The 22,443-nt window shown below is 38.8% G+C and overlaps 1 pseudogene; it reads right to left on the bottom strand.

Annotated features, from left to right (window-relative positions):
• Window positions 1-1,383: 1,383 nt before the first annotated feature.
• Window positions 1,384-22,443, bottom strand: part of LOC121462567 — a 47,475-nt pseudogene continuing 26,415 nt past the window's right edge.

The following is a 22,443-nucleotide window of genomic DNA, read 5'->3' as shown; positions in this document are numbered from 1 at the left end:
GACATGTTAACATAATAGGGAAAAATCTCAAGAGACCTTAGCTCTAGAAAAAGTCTGTAGGTAACTAATTAATGTTGAGAACAGCAGAAATAAACTTCTCCTGGGAAGAGCTTCCCAGCTGACCATCCCATGCCAAGTGATTATCCTTCATCTCATACATCTGCAAGTAACATTGTATAGACTGAGTAGGTTGTATTCATGTTTCTCTCTCTCTCTCTCTCTCTCTCTCTCTCTCTCTCTCTCTCTCACACACACACACACACACACGCACACACACACACACACACACACTAATAACAACAACAATTAAAGGAAAAGAGGCCATGAGTTGAGAGACAGCCTGGTGCGCACATGTGCCATTGTACATGTGCCCATCTACACTTCCTCCAAAAATTAAAGAAAGAAATTTTTAGAAGTATTTTAATTATCTTACTGGAGTGGCTTTAGCACAATCAAGGTAAACAAAGAGATGCACGTGAACCCTTACATTCCCATCCAAATCTCTGTACAACTAATTAATCCAGTAAGTATACCTCTTGGTACACTTAACTTTTCGGTATTTTCATTCAAAGGCTGTTTTAGGGCATTACCTCAGCTTTACTGGGTTTGTTCAAGAGTCCAGGAAATTATCCTTAGAGTGAGCACATGCTGAGGGTGGTCACATGCTGAGTGTGGTCACACACTTCAGTTTTATAGGTTTCAGACTGATCCTAAAGACAGTCATCAGCAGACTTTCCTGTGGTAGGAACTGGTTCATGACTAAAGAAAATCAACTCCAATGAAGTGCTTGGGCCCCACACAATTTAATTAATTATCAATTGAGGGAGGGGTGCAAATACAGGATTATATATTTTCAATTGGAGGAAGGAGCCACTTGTTTGTTTCCCAGTTCCCCAGCAAGTTTAGACCCAAAATAATTACACAGAAACTATATTATTTTAAGCACTGTTTGTTTGGCCCATTAGCTCTAGCTTCTTCTTGGCTAATTCTTACATTTTAATTTAACCCATCTCCATTAAACTGAATCACCGTGAGGTTGTGCCAGCAACATTTCAGCACATCTATCTCCAGTAGCGGCTTCATGGTGGCTCCCCAACTCTGCCTTCTTCCTCCTAGTATTCAGTTCAGTTTTCCTGCCTACCTAAGTTCTGCCCTATCAATAAGCCAAGAAAGTTTTTTTATTCATTAGCCAATAAAATAAACATACAGACAGAAGAGCCTCCCACCCCATTTTTTGTCTCAGAATAATTTTAGAGATAGAAGAGAAATATGATTCTAGAGTTTTGTTTCCCTGTCAATAACAGTGCAGGTTCCACAGTCTGTATCTGAGGTGACTATAAAGAGGGCTACAAGACCTGTGAGCCCTCTCCTTCTTTACTTATTTTAGTAGTCTTCCACATCACCAGCATAGATGACAAGCAGTGCTTTCTCATAGTGCCCTGAAGCAAAATTCTGAAAAAAATACAGGCACTTGAAACCAAATCTCTCCATGTTTCAGAAAGATCAGCTGCAATTCTTCTAATTGTGGTATGTAAGATTTGTGGACTGTTAGTTTTCCCAAAACCATTTATGTTTTTGTCTAAAGATTTTCTGAGCCCTACTCAAGGTGAAACTTATTAAAAAAAATGTTGTGGTTATAGTCAGTACAGTATGTTTTATGTAAAACTTGTGTAACTTTAATGCTCTTTTGCGAGCACAATAACATGATAAAATGAATCTTCTCTTCTGCTTTAGGAATTGTTACCCTAATATTGAGATATTAATTCCTAGACATTGCCAATTGCTGTGGGACAATGCTGTATACATTGTCACTTATATTTTAAATAAACTCTGATTGGCCAGTAGCCAGACAGGAAGTATAGGTGGGACTAACAGGTAGGAAGTAGAGGTAGGGCAACAACAATTCTAGAAGGAGGAAAGTTTCAATCTACAATCAAGACCCAAATGCAGAGGATGCAAGATGACTACCTTGCCAAAAAAAGTACTAAGCCACATCTCTAACACAAACAAGAATTATGGACAAATATAAGTTATAAGTGTTAATAAAAAGCTTGACATACTAGGCCAATTAGTTTATAATTAATGTAGACCTCTGTGTGATTTCTTTAGGACTTAATGATTGTGGGAATTTGACAGGACAGAAAAACTAAATCAACAGCGTAGCACCCAATGTGGGGCTGACCAAATCCACTTAAAAGCCTGAAAGAGTTTGGAAAGTTATTCTAGATAACAACAACAACAACAACAACAAAAAGATTAAACATGGCTTCTTGATATCATCACTTTTTTGGATGGGCCCTGATTGCTAGAGGCAAGTGCTGTCATTTAAGAGTGGCTTCCTGACTCAGCTTTAGCTGCAAAACTTGTAGCTCTTTTAAGACGCCCAGGCACAAAACACTTAAATGGTGTTGATAAATGTTGACCTTATGCCTTTTGGTGGTATCAGCGACCTTAAAATTCTATAGAGTTGTGACAATAAACATGGTTCTGGCCAATAACTTTGCAACAAGGCTAAAATCTCAAAAATCTAAGGAATGATCCAGCTGTCAAAGCCAAGGCTTTAATCCTAGCCATATCGCTTAGCAAATTAAAGACTTATGTAGTCAAAAAAGAGAAATACAGTAAAGATAATTTCAGACAAAAAAGTATCTAAAGAATTTACAATGTATTTTAAAATATATGTAGGCTTCAAAAACATTAAAGTTCTTAAAATTAAAAAAAGAGGGTAGTTGAGTGTGGTGGCATACACCTTTAATCTTAAAACATGGGAGGCAGAGGCAGGCAGATCTCTGTGAGATGAAGGACAGCGTGGTCTACAGAATGAGATCCAGGAAAAAGACACACAAGAAACCCTGTCTCAAAAACCTAAAATTTAAAAATAAAAATAAAAAAGAGTTTAAAATAAAGCCATGTAAATGTAAAAAATATACAGAGAGTTTAAATACTGTATATTATTGTGTTGTCTTTAAATTGCCTAAATACTGAGGAAGGAGCTACTGCTGCTAAAAGATATTTGTTTCTAAATACTGCTAAATTAATCCAAGATAGATATTTTAAAAATACCTTGACTTCAAAATTGAAGTCAAAATATATGTTAGTTTAAAAAAAAAAAGAGGTTTTGCTTTTTTTTCCACAAAGAAATGAGAGTCTATGGATTCATTTTGGGTTAAAAAAAATCAGGTTCAATCAAGAAAGACCCCCTAAAAATCTCTGATAGGAGCAGATCGCCTAGGTATATGAGTTCTACATCAAAACAGTTTCAAGACTGCTGGCTAAGATGATCAAGCCTCACAGGATACTATAGTCAGGACTTGATCATAATTCTAAATCTTGTTAAGATTCCCATAAGATTATCAGTGCCTCTAATCATCAAAAAGTAGCCTAAAAACCTACACCCACATTCCCCAAAAATGAACTATGAATATTTTCCTTTGTTTAAAATGTTGGTTACAAGTTGTTACAAATGATGGTCACACACACAAAAAAACTCAACAAAAATATTAGATTCAAAGTTCGTTTTTTTTTTTTCAAAGGGGGAAGTGCTGTGGAAAGTGGTCTGTACTTTGTCACTTGTATTTTAAATAAACTCTGATTTGCCAGTAGCCAGTCAAGTATAGGTGGCACTACCAGGCAGGAAGTAGAGGCGGAGCAACAAAAATTCTGGGAAGAGGAAAATTTCAGTCTACAGTTGTGACCCAAATGAAGGGACACAAGATGTGAGTGCCTCAACAAAAAAGGTACCAAGTCACATGTCTAACATAAACAATAATAATGAACAATTATAAGTTATGAGTTAATAAATAGCCTGAGATACTAGGCCAATCCATAATTAATATAGACGTCTGTGTAATTTCTATGGGACTTAACGACTGTGGGAACTAGGCAGGAGAGAAAACTCAGTCAACAGCCAATGTGTTCCAAAAAATATGAAAATATTTATACTCTTAATTCAGGAATCCTATATAAAGAAATGCATTTTAAATTTCATGTCAATTATGGATGAGCAGAGAGATGTATAAACACATGTACAATGTTACATATCAATGAAACATTATACATATCAATGAGAACTTGAAAAGCAATGGGTGATCATGTAAGATAGTTTTTCTGCTTAATAGTATGATTTACACAAGGGGATGTCCTGATTTAATAAAATCATTTGTTTGACAGCAAAATGTTATTATTTATGCACTTTTGAGAAAGATCAACAGTGGGTATCTTAGTCTTTTAAGGCTTCCATAAATGGGGTGGTTTAAAATATTGTAAATCTATGTCAAATAGAAAATCTAGGTGACAACACATTTTTTTAAACATTTATTTATTTATTTATTTATTTATTTATTTATTTATTATGTATACAATATTCTGTCTGTGTGTATGTCTGCAGGCCAGAAGAGGGCACCAGACCTAATTACAGATGGTTGTGAGCCACCATGTGGTTGCCGGGAATTGAACTCAGGACCTTTGGAAGAGCAGGCATTGCTCTTAACCACTGAGCCATCTCTCCAGCCCCGACAACACATTTTTTGTTATGGAGAGCATACTTCTTCATAGACTCCAGCCTGGCTTAGCAAAAGGGACAAAGTAACATCCTGGATCTTTTTTTTTTCCAGTAAGAAAAATAACTACTCATGGGTTCCACCTTCATGATATAACTCTTGAAGGCCAAGCTCCTAACACCATCTCTGTATGATTAGGGTTTCAATGTAGGGATCTGGGAATCACATGCTTTCCAGTTATTACAGGGCATGCAAAAAAAAAATTATTACTGGGTATCTACCCTAGAGTAGGGCAATTTTGTTCTCTTTTTATGTTCTTCTTCAATTTCTAAATATTCTAGTACAGAAGGTTGAATGAATGTCATTATAGAATCCAGCTTCATAAAAATCACTTAACATATTTGTAGGCCCATATTTCTGTATGGTACAAGAGCCATAGGCCCAGGATGAGCTGGTCACGAGGCTCTGCAGACAAGCTGTCTCTGATTAACAATTGCCATGATATGCTGCTTCTCTTTCTCTATTGTTATAAGTGTAGATCGCCTGAGGAGAGGTGTTGGCTGAAGCTGAAGACTTAAGGGTCAGGAGGTTTGGTGCTTCCTTCCTTTTGTAATTTGGAGGATGTCTTATAGAGATGCTAATTCATGGCCTATGTGACAGTTAACATACTCGGCAAACAGATAGATGTGGACATGACTAAAGCCCATTCACCTGGTTGCCTAGGAGAGAGCCTAATGTGTTTTCCCGCTCAATTTATGTGGTGGTATATAAAGTGCTTGAATAATAAACGAGGGAGTTCTTCAAGAGATCTTGCCCTCCAATGACGACCTTGTAAGTTGCGTCTGATTATTCCTCGCGACACTGTTCCAGTCCAGTTAGGGAATCTGTGTTGGACCCACACAGGCCTCAACACATATTAATGATCTTTTACACAGTGCTGTGCAATTTTACACAATACTGTGTAACTAAGACTCACAAGTACATAGTAGCATTGAATATTCTACCTTCGAGACAGCTGAGAATAATGACAAGGAGTGTATGTGCGTTAGTTTATTCACTTAGAAACTGATTTCCAACTATTTCTCAATTGTACACATGCATCGTCACTCATGACTCTGAATTTTCAAGGTAGACATAAGGAATATTTTATCAAAGATTAAAAAAGAATAAGATTGATTTTAATTGATTTTTCAACTTCTTAGAACCTCTGGCTCCTACAAAGTCCTAGAAAACCTTCTGGATTTTGTGGCTATAATATTTGAGATTTTGAGTCATATCTTGAATAATTCAAGGAGCTAAAATATTGTTTTTTGTGACTTTCAAATTACACTTGAAAACAATGTGAATGTACAAAGCAAGAATTAAGACATAGTCTCAGGTACTGTGTGTATTCTGATGCTCCATTCTCTTCACCCTGAAAACCTTTCTGATATTTTTTTTTAGGAGAAACTAAGCATTTTTATTTTCAGGCTGAGCTCTCAGATTACTTAGATATCCCATATCTTTCTACTTTTGCCAAGTTTTATAAAACATTTAATGAAAGTTTTGAAAGATCAGAATAAGACATTGATTTGCTAGTTCTGAACTCTTATTTTCCTGCCCTCTGTTTGCTGAAGTGGTTGGTCACGTAGGGCTTTACACATCCACTAATAATGTTCTTCAGATTAGCAGCTGATGGTATTGACTGTCTGGCCTTCTAGGATGATATGAGGAGCACGGCAGTGAGCTAGGAATCCTTCCTACAGTTAAAGCATTCTTGTGACAAAGAATAGTCTCCCTGACTCCCAATTTTTTTTTTGTTTGTTTGTTTGCTTGTTTGTGTTTTGAGACAAGGTTTCAAGGAGCCTGTCCTTGTCTCTACTTGTTTTCTTTTTTATTTAAAAAATTTTTGCCTCCTCCCCACCTCCCATTTTCCTTCCCCTCCCCCAACTCCTCTCTGCCTCCCCCCCACTCCTTTCCCCCTCCCTCTCCAGTCCTAAGAACAGTCAAGGTTCCCCGCCCTGTGGGAAGTCCAAGGTCCTCCCGCCTCCATCCAGGTCTAGGAAGATGAGCATCCAAACAGGCTAGGTTCCCACAAAGCCAGTTCATGCAGTAGGCTCAAAACCCAGTGCCACTGTCTTGGGCTTCTCAGCAGCCATCATTGTCCACCATGTTCAGAGAGTCCGTTTTTATCCCATGCTTTTTCAGTCCCAGTCCAGCTGGCCTTGCGCTGAGGGTTGACATGAAGTCTTGATTTTCCTGCCTCAAACTCAGGAGTTCGTGTGTGAAAGGTGCAGCTAAAAATACCGGTGAAGAGCCACATCCAGGTGGTTCTGTGTTTGTTGTGTGAGAACTGAACCCTTGAAGAACAATCACAGTGAGGGACTATTAAAGTCAAAGAAGGAAAGTTTTTATTTTCAAGGTGTAATGACTTCGCAGGTTAAGATTTATTTGTTAAAGCACTGAACGTTGTGTCTGCTCTCTTAAAGTCAACCATTCTTGTCAGATACATAGCTTTCCAGATCCCATCATCAAGCTGCTTAAATTAAAGCTTTTATTCATGGTTCAGAAAGAACAAAATGTAAGTTTGTCACACGTGAAGAGAAGGCTTACTTTGATATCACGAAACAGGGATTTCCCAAATTTCTCTTTTTAACATTTTTGTATGGTCATCAGGTCTATTTCACTTCTGCCAATTAGAATCCAGATGACAGTTTTATGATGGAAGCCGAAGTCCTAAAAGTTGAAGAAAGGTGGGTAGAGAAACCAGCACTTTAAAGGTTCGTCCCACATCGCCCGACTTCCTTTTCAGTAGCAGTTTGCTTGCAGGTTTACATACCTCTAAAACCACACGTGGGGTGTCTGAGGCCTAGCTGCAGGGATGGTTCAAATGCCTTTAAATGGAATAGTGGACATATCTGGTGGTCAGCCAGCATAATCTAGATTTTATTTTAGAATGTTTTGAGTGTCTGTGAAAAAAATAACAACAAAAAAAGAATTTATGATTTGAAGTGATTAAAACAAATCATCTGAGCAAGTTTTCATTTTTAAAATGTAGGTCATTTGAAGTTTCTTTATGACAAACAAAGTTTCAGGGGAATAAACAGATTGTTGAAAATTGTTTGCTATTCCAGATCCTCATATAAGAATTTTGGATTACATATAGGTAATCAACTTTAACCACAAACTATTTGTCAATAAAAGAACTTTTTTTTTCTGCCTAGAACATATAGGCTTATGATTTAATTTATAAGTCATTAGAATGAATTTCATCTAATCAGGGCATAGCTGGAATCAGAATAACTGATTATTTGCCCAGGGTAATTCACAGGGGAAGCTTTAGTCTGGAGTCGCAGTCATGGCTCATTGGAGAGAAACTGTTGAATTATCTAACAGCATCGCTCAAGATGCTATTTTGCACAAAGCAACGAAGCTATGAACAATGATTTTTCTCTTCCGTTCTGAGGCTATGTAGATTCTTATGCATAAGTTAACTCCTATGTACAAGACACATAATAAAAATGTTCTTAGCTATTAGCATAGTTCCCCAACATGCTGGGAAATATCAAGAAGTTGGCCTGTAAAATGTCTTTGGTAATACTTTACTTACATGCATAAAAATTTCATACTGGGACTGGAGAGATGGCTCAGAGGTTAAGAGCATTGCCTGCTCTTCCAAAGGTCCTGAGTTCAATTCCCAGCAACCACATGGTGGCTTACAACCATCTGTAATGGGGTCTGGTGCCCTCTTCTGGCCTGAAGGCATATACGCAGACAGAATATTGTATACATAATAAATAAATAAATTTAAAAAAAGTCACATTGAACCTGCTATTTTGTACAAATAATATGTACTACTGAGAAATAAATTGCTTTAAGAATAGCACATTCTGATCATTAAAATTATATGTTTTGCTCAAATCACTATACTCTTGCATATTGTGAAAGTTTCTTTATTTCAAGGGTATAATATATGTATGTAAGATATTTTCTTTAGACTTTTATTACATTATTTGTGTGTTCATATGAATCTGTGTGTATGCATGTGTACATGTTTCTTTATGTGTGTCTGTATGTGTTTGTGTGTGTAGGTATGTTGGCTTGTATATGCATGTATGTTTATATGTGTGTGTACATGTGTGTATGTTTATATGTGTGTGTACACGTGTATGTGTGAATCTTATGTGTGTATGTATATTGTGTATATGTTTGTGTACGTATGTGTTTATGTATGTGTAAATATTTTGGTTTCTATGTGTGTATATATGTGCATGTCTGTTGGTTTGTGTGTGTATGTGTTTTTATGAGTATGTATGTATGTAGGTGTGTTGGTTTGTCGTGTGTATGTTTGTGTGTATATGTTGTGTGTTTGTGCATGTGTATGTATATACCACAATGTACCTTTGGAGGTCAGAGGTCAAGTTGCTGGAGTTGTTCCTTAAACCATGTGGGTGCCAAAGATTAAACTCAGGTTGTCATGCTTGGAGGCAAGAGCCGTCTCAGATGGAGGTACAGACCTATCTCACTAGTCCATCCTTTTCCTTCTTTAAGACAAGGTGAGAACATGATGGAGAAAGGGTCCCTTATCTGATGAGCTTAAGTGTTTGTCTCTTTAAATTGGACTGGTACAGGGTGTGCAACTGAATCCCACACCAGAGCATGAATAACCAGTGTGTGCTATTGAACATCACATCAAGACATGGATAACACTATCAGTTATTTACAAAATATAGCTCTTGACTTTATTGTTGTTTGATGATATTTTATAGTATTTTTGACATATAGTACTTGTACACTAAAAAAGTATCAATATTTTGTTTCCAAACTTCAAAAATTATAACTGGTCTTTTATGACTGAGAGTTTACAATATTTTGGCATTTTCTGCCATATATTCTGTGTTTACATATATGTGATATAGGATCTTTGAATATGTACAAATGTATATAGATTATCAGTTTATATAAATGTTCAGACTCTAAACTGCATGAAGGAAATATACCTTGAAGTCCCTATGTTTTATGTGCTTATGCTGTATGATTCATCTCATATATGTCTTATGTGACTCATCTGTATTTGCTAAATTTTGCTTTGGTATTTAACTCACTTCTTTCTACATGAACACAATTTCTTTGAAATAAATATAATATATATTAATTTTAGATGACTTTTAAAACATGTGCTATACTTACATGGATTGCCCTTATAATTTATATGCAAAATAACTTGCTTTCTCTTGGTCACAGTGAACTAGAGAGGTAGAGAGCTAGGCAGATATTTGAATAATATGTAATTCTTCAGAAGTTGAGAAAAAGAACAAATAGAACACTTTTATAATCAGCCAAAATCATCCCATTGCGTTACAATTTCAAATTTTAGAATGTTAGCATAAGCCATACTTTACTAAAAAATAAAAACTGTCAACTCTGTATTTTAAAATGACAAAAGGTCTTAACTAAACATATGACCATTATTACTAACTTTTTAAAAAATGTAATGCTAAACCGGGTGGTGGTTACACATGCCTTTAATGCCAACACTTGGTAGGAAGATGCAGAAGATTTCTTTGAGTTTGAGGCCAGCCTGGCCTAAAAGAGCTAGTTTCATGACAGGCTCCAAATGTAGAGATAAACCTTGTCTTGAAAAAACATACACAAAAAAACGGTGTGTGTTAAATATTAAAAAGGTAACACATAAATATATTTATGTTCCCGATTGTACCTATTCATGTAGTCCTTAAAACTGGTCTAGACCAGGAGCTCTTTGAGTGGCATCAGATTCCTTAAAGATTTGTAACCAGATGACAGGTCCTTTAAGGAGAAGCTGTCACAAATGTAAAGTGTTCTTCTCCAGTTTTAGATATTTTTTGACTAAGCCTGCCATGGCTTTAAACTGGAGCCTTCCCAACAGTTGTCTCTGTGGATATCAGTTAAAACTGTAGACCATCAAATAGTCATGTTTGAAAAAGTACATAGATTCATTACATACATAAGTAACAAATGAGGAACTATATTGTTTCTTCAAAATAAAATTTTATTAGCTTTTCTTTAAGTAATTGTTTTGATCATGAGACCATATCTTCATCTTTATCTTACTTGAGTTGCTTCTAGAAGGCAAGTTCCCAGGGTGCTTGGACTTTTGTTGTTATTTTTATTTTGTTGCTTTTATATTCTACCTCAAGTACCCAATTAGAGACACATTTGGCTCTCATTCAATATTAATTGATGGAATGAACCAGCTAAGTCTTTCCTGGTGTTCCTAATGTCGACTCTCTGTTCTCCCCAGACCCAATGTTTGGGTGGGTCTGAATACTTTGAATATTCAATGATTTGATTTCTATTCTAACTCTGTTGCTGATTAGTTGAAATATGATGAATGTCTATTAAATTTATTGGGAATTTGACAGAATATAAATGTATTTCTTTCTCAGAAGCATTCATACTAAAAATCAACTCCATCACTTATCTTTAGAGGTTTCATAAAACCCACCCAATCATTTTCTTTTTTTTTATTTTTTTTTATTGAGAAAAGGAAGAAAAAAAGAAAACAAGTTTCCGCCTCCTCCCAGCCTCCCATTTCCCTCCCCCTCCTCCCACCCTTCTCACCCTCCCCCTACTCCTCTCCCCCTCCCTCTCCAGTCCAAAGAGCAGTCAGGGTTCCCTGCCCTGTGGTAAGTCCTAGGTCCTCCCCTTTCTGTCCATATCTAGGAAGGTGAACATCCAAACTGGCTAGGCTCCCACAAAGCCAAACATGAAGTAGGATCAAAACCCCGTGCCATAGTCCTTGGCTTCTCATCAGCCCTCATTGTTCGCCATGTTCAGAGAGTCCAGTTTTAACCCATGCTTTTTCAGTCACAGTCCAGCTGGCCTTGGTGAGCTCCCAGTAGATCAGCTCCACTGTCTCAATGGGTGGGTGCACCCCTCGTGGTCCCGGCTTCTTTGCTCATGTTCTCCCTCCTTCTGCTCCTCATTGGGACCTTGGGAGCTCAGTCCAGTGCTCCAGTGTGGGTCTCTGTCTCTATCTCCATCCATCACCAGATGAAGGTTCTATGATGATATGCAGGATATTCGTCAGTATTGCTATAGGCTAGGGTCATTTCAGGTTCCCTATCCTCAGCTGCCCAAGGAACTAACTGGGGACCTCGGCTTGGGCTCCTGGGAGCCACTCTAGGTTCAAGTCTCTTCCCAACCCTAAGGTGGCTCCCTTAACTAAGACTTGTGCTTCCATGCTCCCCTATCCTACCTTCCTTTATCCCAATCTTCTGTTTTCCCCAAGTTCCCCCCATCCTCCCCTTCTCTCCCCATCTCCCCTTACCCCCATCCCACCCCACCCCCAAGATCCCAATTTTCTCCCCGGCAATTTTGTCTACTCCCCATAGCCAAGAGGATAACTATATATTTTTCCTTGGGTTCAACTTCTTACTTAGCTTCTTTAGGATCACCAATTGTAGACTCCGTGACCCTTATTTATGGCTAGAAACCAATTATGAGTGAGTACATCCCATATTCATCTTTTTGGGTCTGGGTTACCTCACTCAGAATAGTGTTTTCTATTTCCATCCATTTGCATGCAAAATTCGAGAAGTCATTGTTTTTTACCACAGCATAGTACTCTAATGTGTAGATATTCCATACATTTTCATCCATTCTTCCATTGAGGGGCATCTAGGATGTTTCCAGGTTCTGGCTATTACAATTAATACTGCTATGAACATGGTTGAACAAATGCTCTTGTCATATGATAGGGCATCTCTTGGGTATATTCCCAGGAGTGGTATTGCTGGGTCCAGGGGTAGGTTGATCCCGAATTTCCTGAGAAACCGAAACACTGCTTTCCAAAGTGGTTGCACAAGATTGCATTCCCACCAGCAATGGATGAGGGTACCCCTTCCTCGACAGCCTCTCCAGCAAAGGCTATCATTGGAGTTATTTATTTTAGCCATTCTGACAGGTGTAAGATGATATCTCAAAGTTGTTTTGATTTGCATTTCCCTGATCGCTAAGGAGGTTGAGCATGACCTTAAGTGTCTTTTGGCCATTTGAACTTCCTCTGCTGAGAATTCTCTGTTCAGTTCAGTGCCCCATTTTTTAATTGGGTTAATTAGCATTTTAAAATCTAGTTTCCTGAGTTCTCTATATATTTTGGAGATCAGACCTTTGTCTGTTGCGGGGTTGGTGAAGATCTTCTCCCAGTCAGTAGGTTGCCTTTTTGTCTTGGTGACTGAAGTAATAAGAGTGGCGGGGCTGCGTTCCCAGCACCCCGGCCGCCTGCTCGCCTAGCTTATGCCCCGAAATAACAACACACAAACTGTATTCATTTAATCACTGCTTGGCCCTTTAGCCCTAGCCCTTACTGGCTAATTCTCACATCCTGATCAACCCATCTCTAATAATCTGTGAGAACCGGTCTTACCGGGAAGATTCTAGCCTAGTCCATCCTGGGTCGGAGCTTCATGCCGGGAGCGGGGCATGGCACCTCTCAGGCTTCTGCTACTGAGAGGAAAGCTGTCGAGACTGAGCTCACTTCCTGTTCCTCCCAGCGTCCTGTTCTGCCTACTCCTCCCACCTATCCTCTAACCAATAAAATGGGCCAGGGCAGTGCCTTTATTAGCCAATGACCTTCCTCCATCATTTCCCCTTTTTCGGTTTAAACAAAAAAAAAAAAAGGCTTTAACTTTAACATAGCAAAATTACATATAACAAAACAGTTATCAAGTAAAAGTTACAATAATCTTTATCATAACTAAGGAAAAGTATAACTATAACTAACTATTCTTAACTCCATCAAAGACTCCAGAAAGATATAATATTACCTAAGTAAACAAGAACTAAGAAACTTCAAACTCTAGAAATGACAAAGACATCTCGCTGCCTGGACAGTCACCCAAAGTTCTTTTGTACCGTTGGGGCATCCATCTTCAGCCTTCAGGCCCATGGTATCCAGCAGACATTTCCATAAAGCAGGAAAATTCAAAGTCAGTTCAGTCACTATCTGTTGTGTCCTGCAGAATATCTCGCAGACTCTTTCAAAATGAATCAGGACCCCGAAAGATCATCTCACCTTAGGCAAGTTCAGTAGTCCTCTCTCTGCGGGTTCTCTGTGTCCAGTTTATGCAATAGTCCAGGCAAGAGCAGTTTCTTGCCCAAATGGCTATCAAACTCCATAACGAGCCTCTTCGATGCCCATCTTCCTCTTGAAGTAGATTGGTGCTGCCAGGAGCAGAGTGTCTCATTGTCATGAAAAGTCCTCAGTTATTAAAACATTAAATGTCCTATTCTGTAATCTTTGAAAGACATGAAGAATGTCTATCTAACTGAAATACATCTCTATATATCTAGAAAATCTAACTAACATGACTACAAGCTTTACTATTATCGATGATTATCCATTAACAACCTATATTTCTTAATTATACAGTACATATTTAAATGAACTACACAATCACAATACCTTAATCAAAATCAGAAACACTTATACATATAACAAAATTGACCTTAAATCTCTATCAATAAAGCAAAATCTATACTAATGCAAATTATTCATATCTATATCATATCCCCCTTTAAATGTAAAAGAACGTTTATAAACCATATTTGGGAACATGGGCGCAGTTTTTTCTCTCCAAACTGCTTCCTGCTGAATGGGGGCGTCGTTAATTAGGTCTTTCATGGTATAACCTGTGTGCTAGTTTCATCTCAGTTGGCAGTTGAGCGAAGCAATTTTCAGAAGGTGTTCACACCAACCCTTCAGGAGGGCGTGGTCCATCATACCAAATCGGAGTAGAAGAAATGAACAGCGTCTCATCCTCTGTGAAAACAAAATAAGAAACTCCTTTCCAAAGCATCATGTCCTTAGGTCCAAATTTCAAATTCAAGGCATCAAAATATCTATGTTGGATTAGATCAGCAGCATTTATAAATAAATATCTTTTAGTAGCTTTTGCTCTTTCCTCAGCATTCAAACAATTCAAAGAGAGCATAATAGCATACAGTATCAAAATTCTCTGTGTATTTTCCATCTTTGTGCAGCTTTGTTTTAACCTCTATTTAGTTTATTTTTACTTTTAACTTTTTGCTTTTTGAGATAGGTTCTCTGTATCTTTGACCTGAAGTAACTCTGTAGACCAGGCTGTCTTTGAACTCTCAGAGATCCGCCTGTCTCTGCCTCCCAGGCATTCGGGATTAAAGGTGTATGCTACTACACCTTGAACTCACAGAGATCTGTTTGCCTCTGCCTTCTAGGCACTGGGATTAAAGGCGTGTGCTACCACACACAACAACTCTCTTCCTTTTTTTTTTTTTACTTTAAGAACTTCAACTTTTAGTCTGCATATATTTTTAACACACTGTAAACCATTTAAAAATTTTCTTTGTCTTTGAATCTCTCTTTACTGTATATCTCTCTTTTTCTGACCACACGAGCCTTAAAATTACTGAGCAATATGGGTAGGATTAAAGGCGTGGCTTTGCCAGCTAGATCCAGTCCATTCCTTAGCTTTCCAGCCTCATGGCTGAGGTACTGGCTGTAGCCACGTTTACTGCGACAACTCTATGGCATTTCAAGGTTCCTGCCAGCAAGCGAGCTTCAGCAGCCTTTGCTTGCAAACGGCACGAACCGCCTGCGTAAAAGAGTCAAAGTTTGCCCTGGCAGGACAGCCCAGAAAGCCGGCATTTTTAAACCGCGCAGCTTTTTTCCTGCTACGGCTGAAAACCGAAAAGCATGCGTTCAGCTTTTCGTCAACACCATTTAAGTGTTTCGTGGCAGGACATCTTAATGAGCTGCAGGCTTTGCAGCTAAAGCTGAGTCAGGAAGCCTCTCTTAGATGAGGCGCTTGCTTGCTTCTATCAAGCAGAGTAGACCCAAGAACACAGCGAGTCTAGTTGCCATCAAACAAATCGTAACACTTTACTCCAAATGCTCTATTCAAAAGCTCTGTCTCCCGCAGGAGCCAGACAGAGATCGCAAAGGCAGCACAGCCCCAGGAAGTCGCGCTTTAAAATGACACAGCGTTTTTTCTGCTACTGTTGCCGAATCAGGAAATCTCTCTACAGCACGCCACCAACAAACAGCAAAAATCTGTGTTAAACTCTCTCTCCCTTATTTTTAAGCCTTCTCAGGTTTTTTAAGTGGGTTTAGTCCATCACGTGGGGCGCCATATGAAGTAATAAGAGTGGCGGGGCTGCGTTCCCAGCACCCCGGCCGCCTGCTCGCCTAGCTTATGCCCCGAAATAACAACACACAAACTGTATTCATTTAATCACTGCTTGGCCCTTTAGCCCTAGCCCTTACTGGCTAATTCTCACATCCTGATCAACCCATCTCTAATAATCTGTGAGAACCGGTCTTACCGGGAAGATTCTAGCCTAGTCCATCCTGGGTCGGAGCTTCATGCCGGGAGCAGGGCATGGCGCCTCTCAGGCTTCTGCTCCTGAGAGGAAAGCTGTCGAGACAGAGCTCACTTCCTGTTCCTCCCAGCGTCCTGTTCTGCCTACTCCTCCCACCTATCCTCTAACCAATAAAATGGGCCAGGGCAGTGCCTTTATTAGCCAATGACCTTCCTCCATCAGGTGACAGTGTCCTTTGCTTTACAGAAGCTTCTCAGTTTTAGTAGGTCCCATTTATTCAATGTTGCCCTTAATGTCTGTGCTGTTGGGGTTACACCAAGGAAGCGATCTCCTGTGCCCATCTGTTGTAGGGTACTTCCCACTTTCTTTTCTATCAGGTTCAATGTGCTCTGACTGATAGTGAGGTCTTTAATCCATTTGGACTTGAGTTTTGTGCATGGTGATAGATATGGGTCTATTTTCATTCTTCTACAGGTTGACATCCAGTTATGCCAGCACCATTTGTTGAAGATGCTTTCTTTCTTCCATTGTATACTTTTAGCTCCTTTATCGAAAATGAGGTGTTCATAGGTTTGTGGGTTAAAATTCGGGTCTTCTATATGATTCCATTGGTCGACTTGTCTGTTTTTATGCCAGTACCACACTGTTTTCATCACTATAGCTCTGTAATAGAGTTTGAAGTCAGGGATGGTAATGCCTCCAGACATTCCTTTATTGTATAGGATTGTTTTGGCTATCCTGAGTTTTTTGTTTTTCCATATAAAGTTGATTATTGTCCTCTCAAGATCAGTGAAGAATTTTGATGGGACCTTGATGGGGATTGCATTGAATCTATAAATTGCCTTTGGTAGAATTACCATTTTTACTATGTTGATCCTCCCAATCCAAGAGCAAGGGAGGTCCTTCCATTTTCTGGTATACTCCTCAATTTCTTTCTTCAATGCCTTAAAGTTCTTGTCAAATAGATCTTTCACTTCCTTGGTTAGAGTTACCCCAAGATATTTATGTTGTTTGTGGCTAACGTGAAAGGTGAAGCTTCTCTGATTTCCCTCTCTGCTTCCATATCCTTTGTGTATAAGAGGGCGACTGATTTTTTGGAGTTGATCTTGTATCCTGCCACAATACTAAAGGTGTTTATCAGCTGTAAAAGTTCTTTGGTGGAGTTTTGGGGGTCGCTTATGTACACTATCATATCATCTGCAAATAACGAAAGTTTCACTTCTTCCTCTCCAATTCGAATCCCCTTGATCCCCTTATGTTGTCTTATTGCTATTGCTAGAACTTCAAGCACTATATTGAAGAGGTATAGCGAGAGTGGACAGCCTTGTCATGTTCCTGATTTTAGTGGGATGGCTTTGAGTTTCTCTCCATTTAATTTTATGTTAGCTGTCGGCTTGCTGTTTATAGCTTTTATTATATTTAGGTATGACCCTTGTATCCCTAATCTCTCCAAGACTTTTATCATAAAGGAATGTTGAATTTTGTCAAATGCTTTTTCAGCATCTAATGAAATGATCACATGGTTTTTTTCTTTCAGTTTATTTATATGATGGATTACATTGATAGATTTTCGTATGTTGAATCAGCCCTGCATCTCAGGAATGAAGCCTACTTGATCATAATGGATAATTTTTCGGATGTGTTCTTGGATTTGGTTTGCCAGTATTTTGTTGAGTATTTTTGCATCGATGTTCGTGAGTGAGATTGGTCTATAATTCTCTTTCTTGGTTGAGTCTTTGTGCGGTTTTGGTATCAGAGTAACTGTAGTTTCATAAAAGGAATTTGGCAATGACTCTTCTGTTTCTATATTGTGAAATACATTAAGGAGTATAGGTATTAGGTCTTCTTGGATGTTCTGGTAGAATTCCGCATTGAAACCATCTGGTCCTGGGCTTCTTTTGGTAGGGAGGTTTTTGATAACAGCTTCTAATTCTTCACGACTAACAGGTCTATTTAGATTGTTCACCTGGTCCTGGTGTAACTTTGGTATATGGCATTTATCTAAAAAAGTGTCCATTTCCTTTACATTTTCCAGTTTTGTGGCATATAGGCTTTTGTAGTAAGATCTAATGATTCTTTGAATTTCCTCTGTGTCTGTGGTTATGTCCCCCTTTTCATTTCTGATCTTATTAATTTGCAAATTCGCTGTCTGCAGTTTGATTAGTTTGGATAGGGGTTTGTCAATTTTGTTGATTTTCTCCAGGAACCAGCTTTTTGTTTCGTTGATCCTTTGTATTGTTTTCTGTGTTTCTATTTTGTTGATTTCAGCCCTCAGTTTGATTATTTTCAGTCTTCTACTCCTCCTAGGTGAGTTTGCTTCTTTTTTTTCTAGGGCTTTCAGGTGGGCTGTTAAGTCTCCAATATGTGCTTTCTCTGTTTTCTTTAGGTGGGCACTTAGTGTTATGAACTTTCCTCATAGGACTGCTTTCATAGTGTCCCATAAGTTTGAGTATGTTGTTTCTTTATTTTCATTGAATTCCAGGAAGACTTTAATTTCTTTCTTTATTTCTTCCTTAATCCAGGTATGGTTCAGTAGTTGACTGTTCAGTTTCCATGAATTTGTAGGCTTTCTGGGGGTAGCATTGTTGTTGAATTCTAACTTTAATCCATGGTGATCTGATAAGACACAGGTGGTTACTAATATTTTTTTGTAACTGTGGATGTTTGCTTTGTTACCGACTATGTGTGTGGTCGATTTTTGAGAAAGTTCCATGAGCTGCAGAGAAGAAGGTATATTCTTTCCTATTTCGGTGGAATGTTCTATAGATGTCTGTTAAGTCCATTTGATTCATTACCTCCATTAATTCTCTTATTTCTCTGTTAGGTTGCTGTCTGATTGACCTGTCCATTGGTGAGAGAGGAGTGTTGAAGTCTCCTACTATTAGTGTGTGCGGTTTGATGGCTGCCTTGAGTTTTAGCAATGTTTCTTTTATGTACGTGGGTGCTTTTATATTAGGGGCATAGATGTTCAGGATTGAGACTTCATCCTGATGAACTGTTCCTGTTATGAATATAAAATGCCCCTCTCCATCTCTTCTGATTGATTTAAGTTTGAATTGTACTCTGTTAGAGATTAGTATGGCCACACCTGCTTGTTTCTAAGGTCCATTCGCTTGATAAGCCTTTTCCCAGCCCTTTACTCTGAGTAGGTGCCTGTCTTTGTGGTTGAGATGTGTTTCTTGTAAACAGCAGAATGTTGGATCCTGTTTTCGTATCCAATCTCTTAGCCTGTGCCTTTTAATAGGTGAGTTAAGTCCATTGACATTAAGTGATATTAATGACCAGTGGTTGTTAACGCCGGTCATTTTTTTAGTAGTAGAGTTTGTGTATTTCCTTTCTTTGATTTGTGTTTGTGAAGGGTCTCTAGATGTCTGAGTTATTGTGGTCATTGTTGGACTCCTTGGTTTGTGATTTTCCTTCTATTACTTTCTGTAAGGCTGGATTTGTGGCTGCATATTGTTTAAATTTGTTTTTATCTTGGAAAATTTTATTTTCTCCATTTATAGTTAACGAAAGCTTGGCTGCATATAGTAATCTGGGCTTGCATCCATGGTCTCTCAGTTTCTGCAGTACATCTATCCAGGACCTTCTGGCTTTCATGGTTTCCATGGAGAAGTCAGGCGTAAGTCTGATAGGTTTACCTTTATAAGTAATTTGGCCTTTTTCCTTTGCAGCTCTTAATATTCTTTCCTTATTCTGTATGCTTTGTGTTTTGATTATTATATGGTGAGGAGATTTTTTTTTTTTTTGATCCTGTGTATTCGGTGTTCTGTATGCTTCTTGAACCTTCATAGGTATATCTTTCTTTAGGTTGGGAAGGTTTTCTTCTATAATTTTATTAAATATATTTTCTGGACCATTGAGCTGCACTTCTTCTCCTATTATTCTTAGGTTTGGTCTTTATATTGTGTCCGATATTTCCTGAATGTTTTGTGATGAGAGTTTGTTGGACTTGCTGTTTTCTTTGATCAGTGTTTTTATTTTCTCTATGGTATCTTCAGAATCTGAGATTCTTTCTTCTAACCCTTGTATTCTGTTGGTTATGCTTGTTTACTTAAATTTTCCATGTCCAGCCGGCCCTCTGTTTGTGTTTTCTTCTTTGCCTCCATTTCAGTTTTCAAGTCATGAACTGTTTCCATTATCTGCTTGATTGTTTTCTCTTGGTTTTCTAGGGTATCATTCACTGATTTATTCAATTCTTCAAACTTTCTGTTATATATCTCATCCATTTGTATAAGGGCATTTTTTACATGCTGTTTAAGGGCGTCAATCACTTTCATGAAGTCAATCTTTTCTACTTCTTCTTGATTAAGGTGTTCATGTCCTCCCGTTGTGAGGTCGCTGGTTTCTGGTGGCTTCATGTTGCTTTTCAGCTTGTTGGGCGAATTCTTGCCTTGGCGTCTGCCCATCTCTTCTTCCAAATGCTCCCTTATAGATCTTCTTTTACTGGATCAGGTCTCCTTGCCTACCCAACGCTGGCTCTCCCCAATGTTGACTCTCCCCAACGCTGGCTCTCCTGGTGCCCCAATACTGGCTCTCCCCAACGCTGGCTCTCTTGGTGCCGAGAGATCAGGCCTCCGTGCTGATGGGGCAGCTTGCAAACAAAGCGCCTACCCTGCTTGGTGCAGGCAGGCCATAGAAGCAAAGGAACTCCCACCCGCTTGGGTGCCCCGATGATTCGGACCCAGTGCCCAGACAGGCTGGGCTGGGTGATGTTATGTGCCGAAAGAGGGCTGTGGGGCCGAAGTGGGGAGGGTTCTGGATGGAAGCTGGGTGGGCTAGGAAGAAAGAGGGGGTATGCAGGGAGGAGAGGCCCTGCAGAGAGCCCAAGAAGGATAGGGGGCCAAGGAACCTTTGAGCTCCCTGTTCCAGGCTGGCGCCGGGCGGGGCCAGAAACTCACCCCAACGCTGGCTCTCCTGGCGCCGAGAGATGACACCCAATCATTTTCATAGGATATTTGCTTACTGGATAATTCATAAAAATGCTGTGACCTCTCTGCTCTGTGTCAAGACTTTCTTGGAATGGAAACTAACAATGATGGTTTATTCAGCACCCATCGAAGTGTTTGTCTTGTGAACCTATTACGGAGCATTTCACAATGACTCTTCATGTGCCTCTCCTGAAGTGTGGGCGGTGAAGCCACAGACTACATGGTAAAATATAAACACGGGAATAGTCTCTATGAATAATAGCAATGGCCATTTCTATACTGGGCATATCATTTTAGACAACATTCAGGAGGCAGGCCTATGGAACTCGCTACTAATTCACAATTTAGGGTTTTTTGATAATATGATTTGTTCCTGAAAGCAAATTTATTAAAGACATTAAAATAATAAAAATAATCATAAACAAAATTTGAAAATATCCATTCTTTTTGGAGACAAGAACATAGTCACACTGTTAGGATTCATCTGTTCCTGACAAGGGGGAATCCTGTCAAGGGGGATCTATGATAAATCCTATCATAGATTTAAACCTGTGACAAGACAAGGCATTTGAGGATTCTCTCCTGTCATATGAAAGTTGAACCTATTTTAAGGAATTATGGTAGTTCATTAATGTCTCCAGGTTGCCATTTCATTGCATCAAACCGCTAGCTCGTGGACTTCTCTGGAGTTTATAGAACTTTCAAATAATTTCATGAAGAAAAATACTTTATAAATCCTACTCATGCACATTTAATCCAGTCAGAACTCGTCAGTATTGATTGGAATGCAAGATCTGTTGTTCATCATAAAAAAAATACAGCTTACCAATTGCAACCAGCAGCTCCTGGAAGTAGCCATCGTAACAGTCATTGATGGCTTCCATCAGGCTTTGGCTAGAAATATTTTGAAATTTCTGGAAAAATGCAAGAAATTTGTGCAATTCAAATAAGATTTTCATAAATATCATAAACTTAAAGCATAAATTTGTTTTATAATAATGGAAAGGAAAAGTTCAAGGCTTGGAGAAAGTCAAGTGTAGGTTAATGTGACCACATTTCAAAGACCAATAGGCAGTATGGATATTTCATAAATCACAACATCTATAACAAAGACCTTCAATCAGGGTCCAAGGACAGTAAGCTCACTGGAGGTTATTCAAGACACAATATAAAGTACCTGGTATAGGTAATTTTTAAGACTCTGTTTGTGAAAGCTGTGAGATTTAGCTATGGGGAAAAGAATCACACAGGAAGAGTGTGATTCTTTAGCAGTGCCATTAAATGAGGCATACTGTATAGACATGGCTTTTTTCTATTGCTGAGTGACAGTCCCTCTTTTATCATAGTTACTTGTATGTCACTCAGTTGGTCAAGGAGCTGTAGATAGCCTGTTTCTAGTTACCCAGTCAGAGCTGTGGGTAGCTCTTGTTGCACAGGATCATCTGCATCATGGTTTTATGCTCCCCAGTCTTCTGCTGGCAAGCTTCCCACAGGACCTGCAACATCACACAGTTAGGAAGGAGTCAGAACCAGCTCCATTCGCTCTATCAAAAGCTCTATTAGTTAGGGGGGCAGTCAGACTTAGTTACCATTGCATCCTGAGCAGCCATGGCAGGATCTGCATATCCTTCCTCTCTGTTTCCCTGGGAAATAAGCAAGGGTTTCCTTTAAGATGATCTCAATATACAGAA

The sequence above is a fragment of the Microtus oregoni genome, unplaced genomic scaffold, assembly GCF_018167655.1.
Source record: "Microtus oregoni isolate MIOR12 unplaced genomic scaffold, Mior012 000025F_ref0000491, whole genome shotgun sequence".
Classification (NCBI taxonomy): domain Eukaryota; kingdom Metazoa; phylum Chordata; class Mammalia; order Rodentia; family Cricetidae; genus Microtus; species Microtus oregoni.
The sequence above is the reverse complement of the archived record's forward strand: the minus strand, read 5'-3'. Positions and strand labels throughout refer to the sequence as shown.